We start from the raw sequence: 17,735 nt of genomic DNA on the forward strand, positions 1-17,735 counted from the left end.
AGACAGCTGAATTTGTATACTAGAAAAAGAAGGCCCTTTTTACAACCCTTTGGGGCTATAAAATTCCTTATAAAATCCTTTTCATTTAAACTCGCTTTTGTCCACCATCCTACAATACCTGAATTAGCTTCTTCATCATCAGTTACAATTTAGTGAAGGGCATCTTGCATTTCAATAATAACAACATGGTAGGGCAGTATGACTCATAGGGCAAAACTTCATTTAAGGATATCCACATTAACAAACTAATTAATGATATGACAAACAGAATCTTAAGGTCTATATCCCCCCTTATTTTAGAATAAAGACATATGTGGAAAATAAAGATGCTGAGAATATATGAAGAGCATAACTATGAGCAAACCTTTTAAACTTCTTATGATGTATCTGACAATTTTTAAGCACTCAACAGTGATTTATGACCAGAGGTCATTAAAATGTAGACGGTGCAGTTAGAACGTCTGATCCTAGAGTCTTTCATTCTGAAGGTCTATTTATTCTCGTCTTTTAGAATCTACTCTATTCTTTGACAAATTAACCTATCCTGTGCCAACTTACTTAATTTTTAGAGTTGACTTTCTTAGTGCAAATGTGATATCTGATCATTGCAGAGAAGGTAGAAAATACAGATTAAAAAATCAATCACTCATTTTCCTATGGCCCACTGTTAAGTTTTAGTTATTTTTTCAGTATCTTCTCCGTGCATACATTTTGGAGACATTAGTGGAATCATACTTCCTATATACTTTTTATCTCTTACCATTATGTCATAAACATTGTCATATAAAATTCTTTATAAGAATCATTTCAATGGTTGAAAAACAGTTTGTAATAAGTCTATTATTTAATGTTTACTGTAAGGTTCGGTATTAAGTTTGCTTTCCATTTTCTCTATTGTTAAAAGTATCCCAATAATTATTCTTATTCTTAAATCATTTTTACATTCCTGATTATATCCAAAGGACATATTCCTTGATGTAATGCTATTTGGCCAAAGGGAATAAATTTTTTTCTTTCAGTTGCAGCATTTTATATATTTTATTCATATAATATTAAAACAGTAAATTTAGGCCACATAATTTTCAAAACTCTTGACAATTGGCTTATAAATAATAATTACGTAAGTTCGTTCATCTTTGATTTGCATTTTTCACAAAGTTTATCTCAGAAGGCACAGGACTCTAGGCATTTAATGTTATTTCATGGAGATATTTTTGGTTGAGACAGGGGTCAAGTAACATCTGACATGAAATCTTATTGTGTTAAATTTTAGTGAGCATGCCTCCGTATAGAGGTTTGGGACCGAGGGAATCCATTCATCTGTGTGTCAGAGCAGAGTCTCAGGGGACTCTGTCACATTCTCAATCAGAGCTGAGCAGAGGTGAAGGGAGACGTCACCACTGCCTCCAGTCGGAAGGTAGCAATTGGTGTTGACAAGCCACCTAAGGTCTCTGGGCATTCAGCTACAAGCCTAAGACGTTCTGCCTGAGGGTGTTTATTCTGGCAACAGGGGCACCTCGGCCTGAGAGCAGCACGAAGAGTGTCAAAGTATTAAAGCTTCCAAGGACTCATCCTTCCATCAATGGATGCTGCCCCTCAGTTGGGACAGATATGACGCTTGTTCTACACTGGCGCCAGAGGTTCCCAGAGAGATTGACCCCATAGGAGCCATGTATATTTATTTCACTGTTTACTGGCTACTTTTCAAACTGTGTGTGTCTGTGTGTGTGTGTGTGGGTGTGTGTGTGTGTGTGTGTGTGTGTGTGTGTGACAGAGTAGGTCTCTTTGATAATGTATCAACTGAGTAAAGATTTGAAGAAGGCAACAGAATGAGCCACATTTATTTACTTACTCTCTTGCCCATCAACATTTGGGCTGTGGCCAGGTTTTGCCGTAGAAATGGTGCTCCAAATATTTTTGTGCAATTTCCTGGTGCCCATGAGCAAGAGCCTCTCACCAGTTCATATCTCTTCTGCTAGATGTTAAGTTCCCCAATTGCAGAAACTCAATCCCTACAGGCTGGGAGGAACACTCTGGTTAGGCACGGTCCAAGTATCCCTTGCTGTTGATACATTCAGCCCCTCCAAGGCAGCTGGATTTGGAGTCCCTCCAGCTCCCCAGGAGATGCTGCTTGTCCACCTGGAGCAGTCACTCCCGATCTGCCGCTACTGAATGCCTCGGGGAGTGCTGCCAGTCTGGCCTCCACAAGTATAAGCAAAGCCTCCAGACATAGCCTTTGATGGAGCCCTGACCTTGAGGCAGTGGGGGTAGGGGGCTTACAAGCAGATGCTGTCACAGGGGTCCTGAAATTGGGGACTGGGCTGTCTGGCATGGGAGAACCTCGACTTTGCAGAAGAAAGTCTGGAGTTATAGCACTAGCACCAGCTCCAGCACTAGGAGGAGACAAATTTGTTTTTCCAAATGCCAACATTTATCGAGGATTTATAAGAAAGTAGACATTGGGCCTGACAGCTTTTCATGCACTACGGCAGAGACTGGCAAAGTTGTTGAAAAGGACCAGATAGTAAGAATTTTTAAGCCTTGTGGGCCATAGGGTCACAACTGCTCAGCTCTGCCATTCTGTCCCCAAAGTAGCTCTAGATAATATGCATGTGAATAAATGTGGCTGTGTTCCAGTAAGACTTTATTTATGGATACCAGAACTTAAATTTCATATCATTTTCACATGTCACAAAATATTCTTCTTCAACTCCTACCAACCCTTTAAAAATGGCACAACCATTCTTAGCTTGCGTACCATATAGTAACAGGCAGTGGGCTGTAATTTGCTTTTCCCTGCACTATAGTGAAGAAGACTATGGCTTCTGGAGCCAGACTGCTTGGGTTTGAACTGGTTGGGCCATTTGCAAGCTCTATGACCTTGGCTGGGCAAGTTACTTGACATCTCTGCACCTCAGTTTCTCACCTATGAAATGGGAAAGCAGCACCACTCGGCAGGATTGTTGCGAGGGTGACTTGATCCATGAAGGACATATACTAAACACTGAATAAATACGAACTGTCTTTATTATTGCTCTTGTTGTCATATTTACATGTAAACCCCACCACAACCATACAAGTACCAGTATTTCAGTAGAGGACATGGTCAGTGGTAGGTAAAGGCTCAGCGAGACCCAGCTCCATGGTGCCTGCTGGGTGGACTCATCTGCCACTTGTGCCGCTGGTGTAGCAGAGTTGAAATTAATGAATCATAATATTTGTCACATGGGAAAAATATGGAAAAATTCCCAATGTCAGCTAAATTATATGTTAATCGAGTAGCTTATGTGGTCTAGCCTGGAATTTTGCCTATAGTTGTAACATTATATCTATGGAAAAGTACATTCTGTGTTCCAATTTCTGGCTTTCAAACCAATAATTGGAAAATATTCTGGTCATAAGCACAGACTGCAATAGAGCTGCCCGTGGGCTACAGAGAAACCAGGAATAAAGGCAGTTGGCAAGAAATAAAACTCTCACAATTTGGAATGCAATATAGTTCCCTAAATGATGGCTACCATAAAATTAAAATTCATTAGGAAATGATATGCCAAAATTTGGCCAACTCTTTCATCGACATTTTGAAACTGAAGCTCAAAATGATGGCTTTCAATGGCACCTTTCTCCAGTCACCTTTTGCCCAGCTGTTATTAGCAGGGGTTCTGAGTAGAACAGATAACTGTTGCACAATCAAAATAAGTCAAGTAGCTAACAGGGGGATCTACTGATGTTCCTGCTTTCAAGATGTGCCACTGACTGGGACTCGTGTGTTCAGTTTTTCAAATTTCCCTTAAGCTGAGGATCCCTAAACCGGAAAGAATACTTTAATAAAGGGTTGGCCTATGCACTGAAGTGCAGAGAAATTACTCCATGCTATCTTCCCCTCCTCCCTGCCTGTCTCCTTGCAGTTCACCATGTAATGATGCTATCTTGCTCTTTCTAAACTCAGCCGCATTATGGGAGGCTGGAGCTTAGGCCACAGTCTTGTGGGCTCATTAAAATGGCATACGGAGCCCATTCCTCCACCTGGCAACATTTGCTACATAGTTTCAAAGGGAGCCATGCCAATTTGAATTAATTTTGGAAATCTCAGGTGAGGGGAGGGGTATCCTTTTTGTATGTCGTTTACGGGGACTGTCCTAAGGCACACATCATCCAGAGGGACTTTCGATGTAACTTATACTTTGGCCCTGATGCCGGAATAATATGCCCTTTCATGATAAAAACACTCAGAAAATGCTCACAGTCAGAGGTAAGTGAAAGTAAAAATGTAATTCCATACCCGCCCACCCAATCAAGGTTTGGGGGCTCTGAATTCCATCCACAGAGTTCTCAGAGATCCATGGACTTCAATGTTAGGAACCTCTCTTCTAGTTCAGACAAATAATGAAGACATGAGGCTGTGTCAGCCTCTACCTAATTAATTTTAATAGGCTATAGAGATCATTTAAATTTAATGTACTATTTTACAGCTGACAAAATGTTCGTTGGCTAAGACAGGGTGAGTGATTTCCTCAAGGTCATGCAATTGTTTAGCAGAAGGGTTGAGAATTAGGCTGCCTTGTTTCCAGCTAAGACAACATTCCCCAGTGACCCAGGCCAACTGTTTTTCTCATTTGTTTTGTTAAACACATTGCTGATCTCCCAAACACTGCAAAAATGATCAGATCCCAAATTCTTCCTCAAAAAATGAACTCGATCCCTGACCTCTGAACCTTAATCTGTTTGTGGATGTTTGAAGACTTTAAGGAACAAGAAACTAAAGAATAAATCTAAGGCCTGCAAACAAAGCAGCTTCATTAGGGATCCAAAGGAGGGAATGGACAGTATAGTGGCGCCATCCTCGCATATTACCATGACGTTGGAGAAGCTGGGAGCATCGAGGAAGGGAAATATAACAAAAAATCACCCAGGGAGGTTATGGACAAAGGTGGGAGGGAAATGAAATTTTGGATTGACAGGTAGCTAACAACCTGACTGCATCAACAACAACAGTGATATCAGCCAAGTCACCAATATGGAATGACACCTTAACATCCTTGCCATTCCAAGTGTGGACCACGGATCAGCAGGATCGGAACTGCCTGAAAGCTAGTTAGACATAGAGACTCTCAGGCCCAAACGCAGACTTCAAAATCAAAATCCATGTTATAACTAGATCTCCAGATGGCACACTTTAAATTTGAGAAACTGATTCAGAAAATCTGATATCCAAGAAATCTGAGAATTGCCAAGAAGTACGGTTGTACCATTGATAGAAAGTTAAAGGTGAGGTTAGTGTAGGATGTGAAAGAAAAAAACTTTTTTTATTTGAGATTCTGGGACAATTTTTCAACGTTCCCATGTCCCTTACTAAAACTGAAAGGATGCTAAATGGCTTCAGTGGTCAGACTGAGAGTTGTCTTACATAATGTTTTAGAATAAAGTGCTGAGAAATAGAATAGGTTTCTAAAATGTCGATATGATTTGTACAGAGTTTTGTTCTCTAAAGAAACTACTCTTAAAATTTCTTGAAGCAGATGGAGTACAAATTGCTGGTGAAAATGATCAAAGCCATGGATTACCATAAAGAATAAACCTGGGTTAATTTTCTCTTTGGTTTCCTAATTCTTTCCACTGTTACCTTACCTATCTGAGGGTCTTAGTACCTCCTTCTACCCATTACCTAGTCTATCTCTAAAACTGATTTCTCTCCTGTATTCCCTTGAATGTTTAATAACACCATCCATACATCCATCTGTCCACCCACCCATCCATCCAGAATCCTTCCATCCATCCATCCATCCATCCATCCACCTACCCATCTATCCACACACCCACCTACCCATCCACAATCCATCCATCCATCCATCCATCCATCCATCCATCCATCCATCCAATATTTTAAGGTCCCACCCACCTGTCAACACACCAAGTGTCAACCATCAAGTACCAGGAACCATTAAAATATTGACACTCCTAAGTCAAATAAGCTATGCTTACTCTTTTAAGAAGCTTTTAGTCTATGGCCATGCCACCCTGAACAAGCCCGATCCCGTCTGATCTCGGAAGCTAAGCAGGGTCGGGCCTGGTTAGTACTTGAATGGGAGACCACCTAGGAAGACCAGGTACTGTAGGTGTAAAAAATAAAAATAAAGAAGCTTTTATTCTCTTGAGATTAAAATTCTGGATAAATCCATGGCTTTTCTATATCCCTCCCCTATTTCTCATAACTCTTGCCCGAATCTGATAATCCTGTCAATTCCTGTCCCAAAACATCTTCTGACTTTGAACTTTCCATCTCCATGGACTTCTTTTTCTTCTATCTTATTTTTCATCATTATCAACACTCCTTGGAATATTATCTCAGCCTCCTATCTAGTATCTCCAGCAAATTCTTTATTCTGATTCCACGGTTCCTTTCAAAGGCATGTGTCTGACCACATTATTCTACTAATTAGAGACCTTCGGCGGCCCTCTGCTTTCTATATAGTAAAGCCCAAGCTATGGTATACTGTAGTATAGCATTCAAGTTCCTTTTTCTAACATGACCCCAATTCATCTTTTTGGACTTGTTTCCTGCCATCACAATTCCCTATCCCTGATGACATCTCCAACATTCTAGCTATATTGTACTTCCACGGCTCCTGGAATGTGTCGCACTATATCATATCTCAATGCTTTTCATTATACACTTAGAAAGCCATTCCTCCTTACTTTATTTGTCAAGAACCATATCAAATGTCACCTTTCTGGGAATTTAGTGGGGGGAGAAAGGAGTATCAGAGAAAGTTCCATAGTAGAAGTGACATTATGTTTATTTTTAACTGTGAGGGAGAACGGCATTCCCATTGGCTGTTCCATCATGAACGAAGACATTCGTTTTCACCCATATTCTCATTGGGTTTTGAATCTGATTCTACTATAAGATTTTCCATGCTAAATTAGTTTGTGGTTTAGGTACTCAAGCTCCCAAGCTGACTGTGAGCACCTTCAGGACAAGGGCCACTTATTATCAAAGTTGTACCCTAGTGACAGCATGTTGGATAACTGATAAATGCTGAATCAAATAATTATGCATCCACTTTCTAAGATGGTCCCCAGTGATCCCCACCTGGTATTCACTGCCTTGTGCAATCTCTTCCCTTTGAGTAACTTGCTTCTCGCCAACAGAACGTGGCAACCTTGAGAAGATACTACTTTTGTGATTAGGTTGTAAAAATTATGATTTCCATCTTGCAAGCACACTGTCTCTAAGGCCTTCTTGGAATGCGTGTCTTGATGAAGTGAGCAGCTCTGCTAGAGAGGTGAACACGGCAAGAAAATAAGGGCAGCTTCAGGCCGACAGCCTGAGACCCTCAGTCCATCAAACCTGCAGAAACGGAATCCATCCCTGGTCTAACTTTCAAATGAGACAACCAGCCCCACCCAACCCTTTGATAGCCTTGGGAGACACTCTAGGGCAGAGAACCCACTTTAGTCATGTCCGAATGCCTGACCCTCGGAAACCGTGAGATAATAAATGTGTTGTTTTAAGCCACTAAGTTTTGGTTTAATTTGCTATTGTGCCAATAGGTAACTAATACAATGGAGAACCAATTTGGGTGGGTTGGCAAATAATAATGACTTAAGAGTAGTTATGGGTGATCCTGGACACTGGGTTAAACCTGAGTATGAAAAAGAGTCTTTTTAAGGTGAGATTTATTTAAGAACTCCTGATGCTTTATTTTTACACACATTATATCAATGCTGTAAAGAATACTAGTTGGAACAAAGGTTAAGATACTTTTAAAGAGGAGTCTTCCACTTAATAACGTTGCTTTCTTCTCACTGAGACAAGTGTTTCTAATGTGACTAGCCCAGTGCAGGCTGAGTCAGGTCATGGAGCCTTTGCAATCGTATCAGAAGTGAAAGAAACCACGAGAAAATTGACTTCCGTGAGGGAGATGAGATATCTTAGCTCTGCCAGCTACTTCCTCCTAGAGGTTTTGTCCTATCTCTGACCTCCAACTGCACAGCTCCTAGATATACTTGTTATGCTTATTTTGCCCCAACTAGATTATGTGTCTGGCACATACTGGATGTTTAGTAAACATTCGCTCAATGAATAAAATGGATAGATGAACAAATTTAAGCTCCTTGACAACAGGGCAACATTTTGTATTTTTTCCTATTTCTCAAGGTACCTAACACATCATTCGGCATATGGCAATTGTCCAATAAACTACTATTGACTAATAGGTTGATGGGTCACAACACAAAGGTTTTAAAATACCAGAAGTTATACCATGAGAAAACATTTTGATTTCCCCACTAAGCCAAAGAGACTTCTTATGCTTTATAATCTCATTGGAATGGAAATCTGAGAAGCATCATCTAACACCTTAGGAAAAAATTCCAATCATGGCATCTTGGCTCTGTAAGAGTTTTACTAGTAAAATAAATGAAGATAGCATATGCATTGTGGTGGCCGAGTTCCAGACAGTTAGGAACTAACTTTTGCATCGGCATTTCAGGTATATTGACCCAATGCCAATTAGACTTTTGTCTACATCTGATTGCCATACAGAAGACGGTTAAAATGAGAGAAGGATATTTCTCTTGAGTGGAAGACATCTCAGAAATGTAATGCAAAATCAACCAACCGACCAACATAAAAACAAACAAACAAACAAACAAAAAAAACAAAAAAAAACACGCCCCCCACACAAAAAAACACCCAGATTCCAAGGATGGTGATTTGCTTGAGCTTCGCAAAGAAGAAAGACAAAAAACCAAACTATAATTCAGATCGCTGATGTTGGGCAAAGGTTAGTTAATGTTGCAAGCCCTAAGCCCAAAGAATTAACAAGGAGCATTTACAATAACAGAAGCAGTGCCAAGAAAATAAACAGAAATGCAAATTAATGTAAAAAGAAATGATGCTAAATACCAGGTGACATAAGTGGGAACACCTTTACTGAGTTCTCCAGGGGAGGACTCAGCCAGGAAGATGTCACTAGCATGTCATTTTCCTGCAAGTGAAAAGTCAGTAATAGCTTTAATTAAGCACCATGAGGTATGTGGGACCATCGCAGTTACTCAACCAAAATTTATCCCTCAAGAGATGTACCGATTATGCATTTACAATTTAAAAGACAAAAATGATTGCTTGACTATTTTTTCCAGCTTTCTAAAATTTGATCTTGGTTATATGATAACACATGAAGTTGACTGGCTGTAACAGATGAAGGCAGATTGTAGATAAGAAAAAGTATTCTTCCTTATTTTTTGACTTCTAATTCTAGGACTGACACTCCTGGGAATTTCAGGAACAGCATTTACAACCAAATGTGTTGTGAAAGAAAAAATTTATCAAGTGCCAACTGTGAGTAATTCCTCTTGATGATATGTATGCTGATATACAAGATAACGGTATTTTTTAAAGCATAAGAAAGCTTTTTGGCTTAGTGGAAAATCGGACTGTTTTCTCATATGATAGCTTCCTTTTAGAAATGTGAAATCTTTCCGTTGTCATCCATCAATTATCTCTCTTAAAAACACAAGGTGCTTCATGAGTTACAATTTCCACGCTGCTGTCAAAGACACTTTTAATGCTCACTTGACCACCAGATGGCTGCTGCTCATGTAAGAGGAAGATTTAGAGAATGTGTTATGAAGGTTGGCACTGGAGGGCAGAGGGAAAAAGATCGGGAGCAGACCTGTGATGAGCGGAACTGACATTAGGATTACTCTCAAGTCCTTTAGAAATGGACTTCTCTCGAATCAGCAGTTTCTGCGCTCCTCAACAGAACTGCTAACAACGCAGCCTGCCCCAAGGAGCTCTTTCTGAATGAAGAGGCAAACCTGTGCATGCATTAAGAATAATGCAGCAAAAGGGATCTCATTATAGGCTCCTGTCAATCACTCTGGCTGCTCTAGATTTCAGGAGCAAACATGAGGACGGAAGGTGCTTAAAATGAAAATGCAGCTCAGATGATGGGAATGTCAGACCTAGCTCTTGCTGTTGAAAGACTGACACAGACAAAGTACACTTTGATGAATTGGTCACACCAAGGGAACTAAGTCACCGGGGAGCCTGCACAGGGCTATATGCTTGTGGGAATTGCTAATCAGTGATGCTTCTGCAAGGAGGCACTTTGAAAGCCCTCAAACTTTAAATTACCTCCCCTGTAGCACTCTTAGACTGAGAAAAAATTTATTACAAAATGTTTCAGGAAATAAAAAGAGACGTTTCATCCAGAACATATAAAGAACTTTTACAACTTATTAATAAAAAAGATAAATGACCTCATTTAAAAGTGGGCAAAAGATTTGAATAGATATTTTTCCAGAGAAGGTATACAAATGGTCAATAGGCATACTGAAAGACCCTCAATAACATCAGTCATCAGGAAAATGCAAATCAAAACCAGTGAGATAGCACTTCGCACTCACTAGGATGGCTATAATCAAGACAATCACAGGTATAGGTGAGGATGTGGAGAAATTGGAACACTCGCTTATTGCTGGAGGGAATGTAAAATGAGAAACAATCGACAGTTTCTTTAAAAAGTTAAACAGAGTTACCATATGAACCGGCAAGTCCACTCCTAGGTATCGACCCAAGAGAAATAAAATCATGAGTTTGCATGCAAAGATTTTTACATAAATGTTCAAGCAGTGAAAACAACTCAAATGGCCATCATCTGATGAACGAATGAAAAATGCGATATATCCATACAGTGGAATGGTATTCGGCCATAAAAAAAGAATGAAGTATTGATACATGCTACAATATGAATGAAACTTGAAAATATTATGCTAATGAAATAAGCCATTCACAATAGACCATATATTGCATGATTCCATTTATATGTTATATGCAGAGTAAGCAAATCCATAGAGACAGAAAGCAGATTCGTGGACACCTGGGGTTAGGGTGAGATCAAATGGGTACAAAATTATTTTGAGAGTGATAAAGTTTTAAAACTAGACTGTGCTGAGAGCTATACAACTATAAATTTACTGAAAGGAATTGAATTGTATACTCAAAACAAGTGAATTCTATGGTATGGAAGTTATACCTTAATAAAGAAAAATAAAGACATCTATTCAAGTGTATATATCCATACCCAGTATATATTTTGCATATTTTTAAGCTTTCTAAAGATGGCATTGTATCATAGACATTCTTTAGCAATCTATTTTTTTATTCACCATTATAGCTGAAATACATCAATGTTGAAATGATGAAACTTGTACCTCTAGCACATCCTTTGTCACTGCTGTATCAAATCCACTGTTACCATCTTTTCTATATTACAGTTGACTTACAGTGGGCTTTTCTACTGCTTTGACCTCCTTACTCATTATTGCTCTGTTCAGATTTTCTATTTCTTCATGATTGTCTTGGCAGGTTCTAGGTTTCCAGGAATCCATCCACATCTTCTAGGTCATCCAATTCGTTGGCATATAAACGTCGATAGTAGTTTCTTATAAGCCTCTGCACCTCTGTGGTATCACCAGGAATGTCCCATCATTCATTTATAATTTTATTCATTTAGGTCTGTTTTCTTTTTATTGATTAGATTAGCTAAAGGTTTGTTAATTCTGCCATTCTTTTCAAAGAACGAACTCCCAGCTTCATCAGTCCTCTCTATTGTCTCTCTAGTCTCTGTTTCATTTATTTCTGCTCTAACTTTTATTCTTTACCTTCCTCTGCCAACTTTGGGTCCAGACCATTCTTCTTCTTCTATTTCCATGTAGTGCAAAGTTAGGTTATCTATTTGAAACCTTTCTTTTTACTTAATATAGGCATTTATAAACTTCCCACTTAAAACGGCCCTTGCTGCATCCCACAAGTTCTGGCATGTTTGTGTTTCCACTTCTGCTTCTCTCAAGGTATTCTCCCGATTTCCTTCTGGATTTACTCTCCGGGTCACTGGTTGCCCAGGAGCATGCCTTCCAATTTCTATACATTTGTGTATTTTTCCATTTTCTTCCCGTTACTGATTTCATACCATTGAGGTTGGAAAAGACATTCGATATGATTTCAATCTTCTTAAATTTGTCAAGACCTGTCCCACAGCCTGAAACGTGATCCAACCCAGGGAATTCTCCACGTATGCTCAAGAAGAACAAGTACTCGGATCCTGTTGAATGAAACACTCTGCACATGTCTGCTAGGTCCAGTTGGTCCGCAGTGTTATTCAAGCCCACGGTTTCTCCACTGATCCTGTCTGGATGATCTATTAACTGATGAAAGCTGGGCACTGTAGTCCCCTACAATCATGCATTGCTGTCCATTTCTCCCCTCAGCTCTGTTCGTTTTGTGTCAAATTGACTGAGATAAGGGATACCCAGATAGCTGGTAGAACATTATTTCTGGGTGTGTCTGTGAAGGTGTTTTCAGAGAGCTTAGGATTTGAATTGGTAGACCGAGTAAAGAAAATCACCCTCACCAATGCAGCTGGGCATCACCCATCTGATTCAGGGACTGAATAGAATAGGAGAAAGGAAAATTTGCTCTGTTTGAGCTGAAATATGCATTTCTTCTCCGACCCTCTGACATTGGTTCTCTTGGTTTTCAGGCCTTCATCCTCAGACTGTTACTTACAACATTAGCTCTCCTGGTTCTCAGGCCTTTGCATTTGAACTAAAACTACTCCACGGGCTTTCCCGGGTCTCCAGTTTACAGAGAACAGATCATGGGAATTCTCAGCCTCCATAATCCCATGAGCCAATCCCTCATAATAAATCCTGCTCTCTATACATATGCTATTGGTTTTGTTTCTCCATAGAACCCTAACTAACACACCTAGAGCTTTGTATATTTTAAAGCAACAGGTATCAGGGTGGGTAAGCACACAGCTATTTCAAGAAACCCAGTCTCACTGATGACATTTAACTTCAAGTCTACTTGGAGAGCCTCCCTCCTCACTTGTTCTACTCCTCCTTTTCTCCCCTCCCCCCCCAAATAATAATTCAGTTAGCACTAGAGTACTTCCTGTTCTTAGCACATCACATGAAGTCATTTAACCTTCTCACGATTCGATGGAGTAGGTGCTACTATTATGCCCATTTTACTGATGAGTAAAAGAAGGCACAGAAAGGTTATGCACCTTGTCCCCCATCGTAGGACTGGGAAGAGATACAGAAGATTCAACTCCAGGAAGCCTAGCTCCAGAGCTCACACTCCTAAACACCAGATTTTCCTGCACTTTTGCTTCTATTCTATAGGTAATAAAACCTCTCCACCACAGCATAATTTGGAGGTCACTTTTCTATAAATGCGACCATATGGAATACAATAATCAAGTGTTGGCAAGAGCACGGGTAACCTGAACCAAAAGAGTGTGTGAGCAGCTCTAGGACATAGCACGCAACATGAGCAATAAACCTCATTTGTTTCATGAGAGCCCATGAGACTCTTCCTTAGAGCCTATTAGATTTTAGCTTATACATAATTCTAACAACCCCCGTCAGCTGGTTTTCTGATCCTCAGCAGATTATAAACTGCACATTAAAAGGGAATCAGATAGGAAGATATTTTGGGAAGGGGCTGCTATTTGAAGACATATTTAAAGCCCAAAACTATGTCAGCAGACAGTTTGCCACATGATAGTCCTTCGATTTAGAAAACAAAAGAAAGGTAAAGAAACAACAACATAGTCCCTAGAGAAAAGAGATAAACAATAAAGGCATCATGGAACTTCTCTGAATGGAGGAGCAAAGCTAACCTAACCCTCCTTCTTTAATCCTGAGTGTGCCTCATGACAGTAGCTCAAGAGTATAAAGAGGAGGGAACTATACACTAGGCATTTGGAAATAGTGCCATTAAAGCAATTGCTATAATTAAATTCTAGAGTTTATCATTTTAACCTGTCAGTGTTAGGACAATTTAGTTTTGTGATGAGCTAGACAAATGAATCCTCTATTCGATACATGTATTGGTGCCCATGAAGGTGAATTCTACCTGCTTCTTCATAGCCTTGTCCCCTACAGCGCCCTTCGACCCTGTTTGGAAATTCCACCTGGGGAACAGTTAGCTATTCAAGTGCACTGCTATCCAAACCAGGTGTCTTTGATCATGAACCACCTCGGAGCCAGACCACTGCAAACAGTCTGGCCGAAGAGCCAAATGGGGATTGAAATCTAGCCCTTTCACAGAGTTCTGAACCCCCTGAAACATAGCGCAAAGGTGCCACTGGTTGGGACACAATAGCCCTAATAGGGTGCCTTTGGTAATTCACCTAAGAACCCCACAGGCTAGCTGGGTCATAAACAAACAGTGAACAAATAAAAAGTCATTACATGTGCTAAAGGTATTTGGACTACAATTCAAAGACTGCCCAAATGCATCTGACTAAGTCATGCCATGGTTGCCCATTTCAGTTTTAAAACAGATCATTGCCTCCTACAGACCCAAGCTATTCCAATGAACTCGACTTCTCCCAAGCCTGTTTTTTTTTCATCTTCCTCCAGAGATCCAGACAAACTCGCTTCCTGTAGGAACTGAAAAGGCTTCCTTGACTTTATCCTTCCTCCACTGCCTATTGCTCAGCTTTATCTCCCATCCCTTTGTTCCCAGGGTCATCCTCTGATCCTCAAGATCTTTAAACCCATATTTTGAATACATAGTTCAATCATTTACATAATGACACTCTGACCAATGACTGGAACATACAGCCTTTTAGAAGTATATCATTCTGAGGACAGTTCTAGTCAACTAAATATTTAAGCTCGGAAAAAAAGACACTGCTAAAGGTGAATAAAAATAGGCGAACAATTGCTTAGCAACATGACAGAGTTTTAACCTAACTCTATAAATCATATCTGCAGATGTGAAGGCATGTCTTCAATTTCTTATAATAGTAGAGGGGAAAAGTGTCATTATCTTTAATGGTATACCGTTCTGTATTTCCCAAGTGTTCTATAGAAACCAAGATATTATGACAATTAAGTGCACAAGGGAAAATGAAAAGAGATTGCGTGACCTTCTGAATGCCATGTTGCAAGACAGGTTGAGGATTCTGAGCTCAGGGTCATCTCATTACAGATATTATAAAAAGGAGGAATGAAGGTGACCCAGGTAAAATTATGAAGAAAAATAATCACTGAGCTAAAGGTATTTGGAAAGATTATCTCGAATAGGAATCTGCAAACCACAGCCTATGGGCCAAATCCTACCAGCCATCTGTGAGCTAAGATGATTTTGCCAAAAAATCAAAATAAGTATAATAGTTCATGATATTTGAAAATTACATGAAATTCAAGTTTTAGTGTCTGCAAAGTTTTAGTGGGTCATAGCCATGCTCATTTGTTTAAGGTGAACAAGGCAATGCAAACCAAGTTCCGTTGATCTACTATATCAGAACAGTCATGAGTCGCCATCGATTTTTGTACCAAAATCGAATGGTATCACCATATGTAAATTTATAAATTCTGTTGCTTTTTAGTGGATTCTACGTAGAAATGTATGCTTGATAATGTGGATACACTGAAGTTTAAATGAGCTAAAAGAGAAGAACTAGCTGAAGAGACAAGAGAAGGAACCTCCACTGAGTTTGAAGCAAAAGACAGAGGATGATGTCATGGAAGCCAAGGGAACAGCCCAGGACTGAATGTCATCAAAAATGAATTGGGGACTTTTATATGTGAGTTATATAAACTTCCACAAGGATAACGAGCAGAATTTCTTCAAAACGCCATGCGCAATTAACTTTTTGAAAGTACAATGGGGCTGTTTCTCTGTAGATTATTAGTGAGAGCAAGTTGCTATGTAATTTTCATCTCCCTAATAATTATTTGCTCTTGCCTTAGGCATTCCATTGTGACTGGGCTTCGTGTTGCTGTCATTTCCTGTCTCTTCATCCCCCTCCCACTGAGGTGCTGGTTGGAGGTGGGGAGCAGCTACAAATCCTGTGTTCTGCAGACTTCCTCTGGCACTCCCCATAAGGAAGGGCGGAGTCAGGACACTCTCAAAATGAAAGTTCTACTTCTTTGGTGGATTCTGACAGCATTATTCCTAGAGCATCCTTTAGACATAGGTTATAGATGTCAGAGCTGTGCAGGAACTGCTTGCTGACAGTAGATACACCATAGAGGTTTTTGGCAACAAGTAGGAAAAAAATGGGGCGATGAGGCCCATTTTTAGTTCCCTGCATGACTCATAGTTGAAGCTCAGAAAAGTCACTTTACCAATGTTTGCCCTAGTTTCTTTTATATATAAAATAAATGGCAATTCCCCATTTCATGGGAGGGTTTTGAAAGTTCATCAGTTAGTGAATTAAAAATATGAGAATGGGCTAAAATGCTCTAGAGCTAGGTTTAGTAAACTCTTACGGACCACGGGCCACATCTGGCCCCCTGTTTGCTTTTTTAGGTAAAATTTTATTAAAACACAACCATGTCCATTTGTTAAACATATTTCCTATGGCTGCTTTCACACTATAATGGCAGAGGTGCCTTGTGTTAAATTGCAACAGAGTTCACATTGCCTCCATAGCCTAAAACAGGGGTGGCGAACTCCTGGGTTGTGGACTGGTCTGTGGCCTGTTAGGAATGGAGCCGCACAGCAGGAGGTGAGCGGTGGGTGAGGGAGCGAAGCTTCATCTGTATTCGCAGCCACTCCCCAGCGCTGGCATCACCGCCTCAGCTCCGCCTCAGATCATCGGGCATTAGATTCTCATAGGGGCACCGGTCCCTGTGCCAAAATGGCTGAGGACCACTGGCCTAAAGTATTTACTATGTGACCTTTTACAGGAAAAGCAGTTGCTGACTGCCTTAGAGAATTAAGAGCTGGAGGCAGCGGGGACGAGTGTCTATCTTTTGGTGAGAAAACCCCTCCTTGAGAGGGCATGGAGATTGCTTTCTGAAGGCGTCAATAGCTAGAGCCAATCTTTCCTCTTTGCTACAGAAGCCACATAAGAAATGATTTTTTAAAAATTCAAGAGGTGAGGTCCCATGGGAGGTGTGGGCTGAGGGCCAATTACTGTTTAACAAATGTGGCCTTATAAGAAACATGAGTGACTAAGGAATTCTGTCACATCCTTTGCTACTCATGTTAGTTCCCTGAATTAGCCATCCACTTACACTGCAAGTGATGACATGGAAGAAAAGGGAAAGACAGGCAACCCATAGTTCCTATTCTTTTCATTCTTCACTTATCAACAAGCAAAGAGTAGCAAGTGTCGATAGAGTTACAGAAATAAAAACCATACAGTTAGTTTTGTACAGATTTCTACTTCTCTGGTGAGAATGAAATACATATACATACATGAGCTACAAAATACAACTGTATGATTCAGTGCTTTCTCATACGAGCTAAATGCTCTTAGATTTGCATCTAAAACTCACAGTACACAACATATGGATGACTGGTCAAATCTGTACCGATAGTTTAACATTTTTGTTTTTCTTTACTTTGAATGGCATCAAATAGCAAATAAGACTATAGCGTGTTGACAGACAACAGAAGAAAGGGGAAACCTTAACATTTTAGTGACTTTATCAACACTTCTACCTTGTTTTTAGAATAAGGGGCTCCGTAAGTGACGGCACTGAGCCTACATACTCGGCGGCACCCTTTAAGATTGGAAACAGCCATCTCTGAGAGTCTCTCCACGTCTTCCCAATTTGAACTGCTATCACCATGCCTGTGCTCCTGGAGCAGCAGAGTGGCATACTCCAGGCTATGACTATGTGACACAACTTTTCTTGACATAGGCTGATCAATGTCCACTGGCACAGAAAGCACTGCCATCTCTCATGAC

The 17,735-nt window shown here is 40.2% G+C and overlaps 1 protein-coding gene and 1 non-coding gene across 2 annotated transcripts in view; one reads left to right on the forward strand and one right to left on the reverse strand.

Annotated features, from left to right (window-relative positions):
- FRMPD4 (FERM and PDZ domain containing 4) overlaps positions 1-17,735 on the reverse strand; it is a 712,471-nt gene that overhangs the window by 135,512 nt on the left and 559,224 nt on the right. The window lies entirely within an intron of this gene.
- On the forward strand, positions 6,001-6,119 carry LOC112472394. Its single transcript, XR_003043627.1, has one exon. It is a non-coding gene; the product is annotated as a 5S ribosomal RNA (ribosomal RNA).

This window comes from Pteropus alecto, unplaced genomic scaffold, assembly GCF_000325575.1.
Source record: "Pteropus alecto unplaced genomic scaffold, ASM32557v1 scaffold511, whole genome shotgun sequence".
Taxonomy (NCBI): Eukaryota; Metazoa; Chordata; class Mammalia; order Chiroptera; family Pteropodidae; genus Pteropus; species Pteropus alecto.